The sequence below is a fragment of the Loxodonta africana genome, chromosome 20 (genome assembly GCF_030014295.1).
Source record: "Loxodonta africana isolate mLoxAfr1 chromosome 20, mLoxAfr1.hap2, whole genome shotgun sequence".
NCBI classification, from domain to species: domain Eukaryota; kingdom Metazoa; phylum Chordata; class Mammalia; order Proboscidea; family Elephantidae; genus Loxodonta; species Loxodonta africana.
The window spans coordinates 55813144-55820240 of NC_087361.1; the positions used below are offsets into that span (position 1 = coordinate 55813144).

The 7097-nt window shown below is 47.9% G+C and overlaps 1 non-coding gene across 1 annotated transcript; it reads left to right on the forward strand.

Annotated features, from left to right (window-relative positions):
* Positions 1 to 6568: 6568 nt before the first annotated feature.
* On the forward strand, positions 6569 to 6639 carry TRNAG-CCC (transfer RNA glycine (anticodon CCC)). Its single transcript has one exon. It is a non-coding gene; the product is annotated as a tRNA-Gly (tRNA).
* Positions 6640 to 7097: the final 458 nt, after the last annotated feature.

The window sequence follows — 7097 nt, forward strand, 5'->3', positions numbered from 1 at the left end:
CTTTTTCACTGACCCTCTACTTTACTAAATGTGATGTCCTCCTCCAGGGACTGGTTCCTTCTGATAACATGTCTGAAGCACATGAGGCAAAGTCTCGCCATCCTTGCTTCTAAGGTGCATTCTTGCTGTCCATCTTCCAAGACAGATTTGTTCTTTCTTCTGGCAGTGCATGGTATATTCAATATCCTTTGCCAACACCATAATTCAAAGGCATCAATCCTTCTTCAGTCTTCCTTATTCATTGTGAGACTTTGGTAAGCTATTTATCGTCTCTAAGCCTCAGTTCCCTTCTCTGTAAAATGGGGATAACTGTATTATCTACCTCACAGGGTTGACGTAAGGACTGAGGTTACCCATGTAAAGCACTTCACACAGAGCTTAGTACACACCAGGTACTAGGAATATGCTATGGATTTAAGTGTCATGAATTTAGCTATTACTATTGTTCCTGCTCTTATTATTATTCTCACAACTAGTTTAGCTGTCCATCCTCTATCCTTCCCCAAAGAGGGACAGCATGATGTAATGCACATTTCTGAGGATGCTTCTGACCTGCCTTTAAGTGGTTAGGCATGAGTTTTGAGTTACTCCACCAACAAGGGATTTATGCTTAACCAACCACACTCTGCCCACAACCTTGGGTGTCTTAAGATAAACATTTTCAACATGGCAGAGTGAGGTTAGGGGTCTGTGGACCTGGAACAAAGGTAGGGTCACTTGTAAATGCTGAGATAGAAACAGGTGATTGTTGAACCGAGATATCATCGTTCTTGTTGTTGTATCATGGTTGCTCATGAGTTGGCTCCAACTTGTGGTGACCCCACGTGCAACAGAATGAAACGTTGCCTGGTCCTGTGCCATCTTGATGCTCATTGATATGCTCCAGTCCATTGTTGCAGCCATTGTGTATTTTGAGTTTTTTTTTTTATAACCTAGAGGCTCATCTTCCAGCACCGTATCAGACAACATTCTGTTGTGATCTGTAGGATTCTCAGTGGCTGATTTTCAGAAGTAGATCACCAGGCCTGTCTTACTAGTCGATTTTAGTCTGGGAGCTCTGCTGAAACCTGTCCACCATGGGTGACTCTGCTGGTGTTTGAAATACTGGTGGCAGAGCTTCCAGCATCACAACAACATGCAGGCCACCACACTACACCCTGAATGCAGGTCCAAGCCCACATCCTTGTTTTCAGCCACATTTTTATGGCTCTGAAACTTGCACTGGGTGACAGTTCGCCAGAGAATGAGTCAGATGGGGCCCATACTTGCCATGTAAACAAACACCTGTGTACAGACAAGCTTTTCTGAAATACTTTGTAAACAGGAAAGGGATTTTTTGTATTCAAAATGAACCTGAAGCCCTCGGAGTCAAACAACTTGCCCAAGGGCAAGCAGCTAACAGCTGACAGAGACCAGGCCAAATAGGCCCTGGGTCTCTGGATTCTCACAGCAAAGCGAGCACCCTGATGAAGAGCATCAGGTGGATCAGTGTCCCCCATGACGTCTGGGTTGGCTGATGAAAACAAGAGCCAAGGTGCAGATATGAGTAGAGGGTCCTCATCCTTCCAAGATGGGTTCTAGTGATCGGGGTCTTTTCTGGAGCTCCTTCTGAAGCCTGGGGCTTGTAGGGAAACACCCACAGAGGGAGTAAATGAAAGAGTGTGTGAATACTGAACCAAGGAGCCCTGGTGGTGTGGTGGTTAAGTGCTTGGCTGCTAACCAAAAGTTCAGTGGTCCAAACACATCAGCTGCTCCATGGGAGAAAGATGTGGCAGTCTGCTCCAATAAAGATTTACAGCCTTGGAAGCCCTATGAGGTAGTTCTACTCTGACCTATAGGGTTGTTATGAGTTGGGATTGACTCGACAACAGCGGGTTTGGTTTGGTTTCCATTAAACCGACCAATCATATCCCACATGTAATGGCATAAAGCCAACGTGGCAGGACTGGCCAGAGACTTAAAAATGTGTTTATGATTTAATTCTGCATTGTTGTTGCTAGCTGCCGTCGAGTTGGCCCCCAACTCACCTACAGTGGGACCGATCCTGTGTCACCCTCCTGATTGGTTGCAGATTGGACCATTGGGATCTACCAGGTTTTCACTGGCTGATTTTTAGAAGTAGGTCACCAGGCTTCCTAGTCCCTCTTAGTCTGGATGTTCCACTGAAACCTGTTCTGCATCATAGCCCACTGCCGTCAAATCAATCCCGACTCATAGTGACCCTGTAGGGTTTCCGAGGCTATAAATCTCTACAAAAGCAGACTGCCACATCTTTCTCCCGAGGAGGGGCCGGTGGTTTCGAACCACTGACCTCTCAGTTAGCAGTCGATTGTTTTGACCACTGTACCTCCAGGGCTCCTTGTTCAGCATCATAGCATCATGCAAGCCTTCACTGACAGACAAGCAGTAGGTGCACATGAGGTGCATTGGCTGGGAATCGAACCCGGGTCTCCCGCATAGAAGTAGAAAATTCTACCACGGAGCCACTACTGTCCTCCAATTCTGTATTACTCAACCCTAAAGAGAAATGACTTTCTGATACCTGTGACAAAATGAATGAACCTTGAAAACATCATGCTGAGTGAAATAAGTCAGCCACAGAAGGAGAAATATTGTACAATCCCACTAAGCAAATATACAGAGACCAAGGTTTATTAATAGTCACCAAGGGCAGGTAGGAGGGGGAGTCATTGCTTAAGGGGGCACTGAACTTCTACTGGGGCCTTGGTGGCACAGTGGTTAAGAGCTTGGCTGCTAGTCAAAAGGTTGGCCGTTCAAATCCACCAGCCACTCCTTGGAAACTCTATGGGGCAGTTTTACTCTGTTCTAGAGGGGCAAAAAAAAAAAAAAAATTTTTTTTTTTTTTATAGGGGCACTATGAGTCGGAATCCACTCAATGGCAGCGGGTTTGGTTTATGCTTCGGGACTTCTGTTAAAGGCAATGAAAAAATTCGGAAAGGCATAGTGGTGATGGCTGCACAACACAACGAACGTAATTACTGTCGCCGAATTGTACACATGAAAATAACCTTGAAATGGGAAATGTTTTGTTACATATATTTTCACTGTAATAAAAAAAATGTGAAAAAGAAAAAAATAATTAATTTTGAATCCACGAATGTTTAATCAAAACAGTTTTATACTGCCTCCCCCCAGACAAGGAGGAGAGAAGGGCAACGAGCAATCAGTGCTGGCAAAGAAGGTGCAAGGCAGGACCAAGAAAACTCAGGATAAGCCTTTCCTGGGGTCTCTGGGGGAAGCCCTGGTGGTGTAGTGGTTAAGTGCTACTACGGCTGCTAACCCAAAGGTCAGCAGTTCGAATCCACCAGGCTCTCCTTGGAAACTCTATGGGGGCAATTCTACTGTGTCCTATAGGGTCGCTATGAGTCAGAATTGACTCAAAGGCAACAGGCTGGGGTCTCTGGGATCCCGAGAAGGCACTTCTGCCTGTAACAATGGTCACCAACTATGGCAAGAAACTGGTGGTCTCTGGCCAGCACAGAAATGGGGGTGGTGTGAGCTTCTGCAGAGACACAGCAATGCTGCAGTGGGGATTCAGAGGGGCAGGGAACCCCCAACATCCCTTCCTTCCTCACCACAGCCTCCTGTCCCACGTAGCTATCTGTTTGGGGCAGGCTTTCTACACATGTCAGGGCCTGGGTAGAGGGCAAAGGGGCATGAAGGGTGTTAAGAATTGAATTGTGTCCCCCAAAAATGTGTGCCAACTTGGCTGGGTCGTGATTTCCAGTGTTGTGTGGTTATCCTCCATTTTGTGATTGATGTAATTTTCCTATGCTTTGTAAATCCTAACCTCTCCCTGTGGTTAAGGAGGCAAGATTAGGTTATGTTAAAGAGGATTAGGGTGGGATGCAACACCCTTACTCAGGTCACAGCCCTGATCCAACGTGAAGGGAGTTTCCCTGGGGTATGGCCTGTACTACTTTTTACCTTACAAGAGATAAAGGGAGGGAGAAGTAAGCAGACAGATAGGGACCTCCTACCACCGAGAAAGAAGAACCAGGAGGGGAGTGTGTCCCTTGGACCTGGGGCCCCTGTGCTGAGAAGCATCTAGACCAGGTGAAGACAGACGACAAAGACCTTCCTCCAGAGCCAACATAGAAAGATTCCCCTGGAGCTGGCACCCTGAATTCGGACTTCTAGCCTCCTAAACTGTGAGAAAATAAACTTCTGTGTGTTAAAGCCATCCACCTGGGGTGCTTCTGTCACAGCAGGCCCGGATGACCGGGACAGGTGCTCTTCGTTTCCTTGTGCTTCCATAACAGAAATACCACAAGGAGGTGACTTCAAGAACAGAAATTTATTTTCCCACAGTTTCTGGAGAAAACCAGGGCCTAGGCCATGTTGATTCCTTCTTTGTTGGCAGCCCTGGGCATTCCTTGGCTCCTTGGTGATCCTCACACGGTACCTGTCTTCTCCTGTGTGTGTGTGTGTGTGTGGTGTGTATGTCTAGCCTGCTCTTTTTATAACTCAGAAGTGATTAGATTTAGAACTCACCTGCTTGGGCTGATCTAATTAGCACCACAAAGAAAATACTATTTCTAAACAGGATCACATCCAGAGGTATAGGGGTGAGGATTCCAACACAGATTTAGGAGGACACAATTGAGTCCATGACAAGGGGGCCACAGGTGTGAGTGAGAAACTGCCTGGCTCTGTCCTCCCTGGGGCCTTGCTGCCTCCCAGGCTGAAGGGCACAGTCTCCCTCAGGTAAAGAGGCCCCTCCTGCCTGCCTTGCCCCAAATGTGACAAGAGAAGTGGGGCGGGACAGCTCCTCCTTGTTTTGGCGGCTGACCAGTGCCTGTGGTCAGGAGCCATGGAGACCAGGGCCTCAGGCTACAAAGTCACACAACAGCCATCTGGCCCGGGGACCAGATGAACCAGCTATTCCCATACACCAGCACCTCTCAGAGCTGGCCCAGACCACCCGGGGCTCCTGCATGTTTCCAAGCGGATACGTGCTGACACGGAGCTAGACAAACTGTCCCCTACCTTAAACATTTACTTTTTGTGATTCACGGAATAACGGCCGGGTTTATAAAAAGTTACTCCATGGTGCATTTTAGCATGGCCTGGTGTTGGGGCCAACTGTCAGCTGGCCTCTTGTAGCTGGCTGTCAACCACAGCCTTGTTGGGGAACAGCATTGGAAGTCTAGGGGTGAGGTCCAGAGGAAGCAAGGCCCAGGCCATGGCTCTCCTGGCCTTCTCAGTATTGAATCTGATGTGTTTCATCCACAAATGCTAAGTTCAAGTTCCCCAGAAACTTTGGGGTGGGTGGGCAAGTAAGTAACTGAAGCCGGAACAACTCCAGTTCTCTAGAATGTCCAGCGACTATCAAAAATTGCCCCTTGTTGCTTTGCCACTAAGTCTGATGAAGCTTGGCGTTGGGTATAAGCACCCCCATCACTCTGGTCTGCCCTGGAGGTCCCTTGTTCCCAAGAGGAGACTGAACTGCCTCCCCTCCCCAAGATTGTGGTCTGTGCACTTGCCCTGAGGAGCCCCTGAAGGCTCCCCTCCTTCCTCCCCACCCCCATCTGGAAATTGCCAGACCCTTGTGGACTTTGCTTTTTATTCATTCACAAAGAATGTAAGATTCCGGGTTCTTTTTTTTTTGAGACGTGAATAGGGCTCCCGCGTCACCCTACCGGGGCGGCTGTTCCACGCCAACTCGTAATTGCCCAGCTTCTCCTGTCTTTTTTCCTTCCACCAGAACCAACTTAAGCTGATTACCACCATCTCAAACAACCTCGGCTGGCTCTAGATATGGCCATTTAATATGGCCACGACAAGCAGCCAACTGCTGTTTTCAAAAGACGGTCTGACAGAGTCTATTCACTTTCAAAGTAGCTCTCCTCGGCTGGAATAATTATCTTTCATTTCCCTCATTCTGACGCCACTCAGTGATTTGTTGACATCTGAAGAGTTACGTGCCATCTTACAAGAGGCAGCTGGACTTTCCGCCCTCAGAGATATACAGACAAAAAGGATTCCCATACAGCGTCTGAAATAACTCTGTGCTCTGCAAACGGCTGTCCAAATCTCCATGTTAATAGGGGCATTTTATCTTTAAATATAACCTCAAAAAAAGAAAGGGGGTTTGTTTAACTCATTCGCTTCCAGCTCAAGAGAAAACTGCACCTTTCCCTCAAAACCCTGTCGCCTCACATGTCCCATAAAAACAAAACCCACAGATACCCTGAGTTTTTGAACATCTCATGTTTGCTGCAGCCTTCTGCTGAGGGAGAACCGCAGGAGAAGCCCAAGTGTATGGCAAGAGGCCTCGATGGTTCATCTGCTGCTCACGGGTTTGAAGTGAGCATCACTGGAATAATGACGGTTAATAGTTTGCACTTCTGTAGCCCTTGCTTGAGGGTGTCTCCAAGTGCCACCCCGAGAAGCTGCCCCTCTGGCTGCTGCGGGAGAGCCCCCCTGGAAAGATGAGCCTCCCCGCACTGCCCAGCTCACCACACGGGGCACATGTCTCTAAACCTGGGCTCAGTGGGGCCGGGGGAGTTTTTAACAGAGTATATGTATGATATATACCAACTCAGCATTGGTGGTTCAGTGGTCAAACTCTTGCCTCCCATGCAGGAGACCTGGGTTCGATTCCCAGCCAATGCACCCCACGCGCAGACACCACCTGTCTGCCATTGCAGGCTTCTGTGTTGTTACGATGCTGAGCGGGCTTAAGTGGAGCTTCCAGACTAAGACGGACTAGGAAGAAAGACCTGGCAATCTACTTCACAAAATCAGCCAACGAAAACCCTGTGGATCACAACAGAATATTGTCTGATTCCCAGCCGATCATGAAGATTGCGCAGAAATGGGCAGCGTTTCGTTCTGCTGTGCACTGAGTCACCATGAGTCAGAGGGTGATTCAACAGCCAACAACAACATATATTAGCCAGTTACAAGTATCGGCTCATCACCAGCAGGATATACAGGCATTGCTAATATCCTGGGATTCTTCACCCTCTTTCTCTCTCTTTTGTTTTGTTTCTCTCTCCTCTCTCCCACTTTGAGAATCTTAGACATCAATGTCAGTAATCTAACAAGCCACGTAAAGGGGCCCCAGTGGC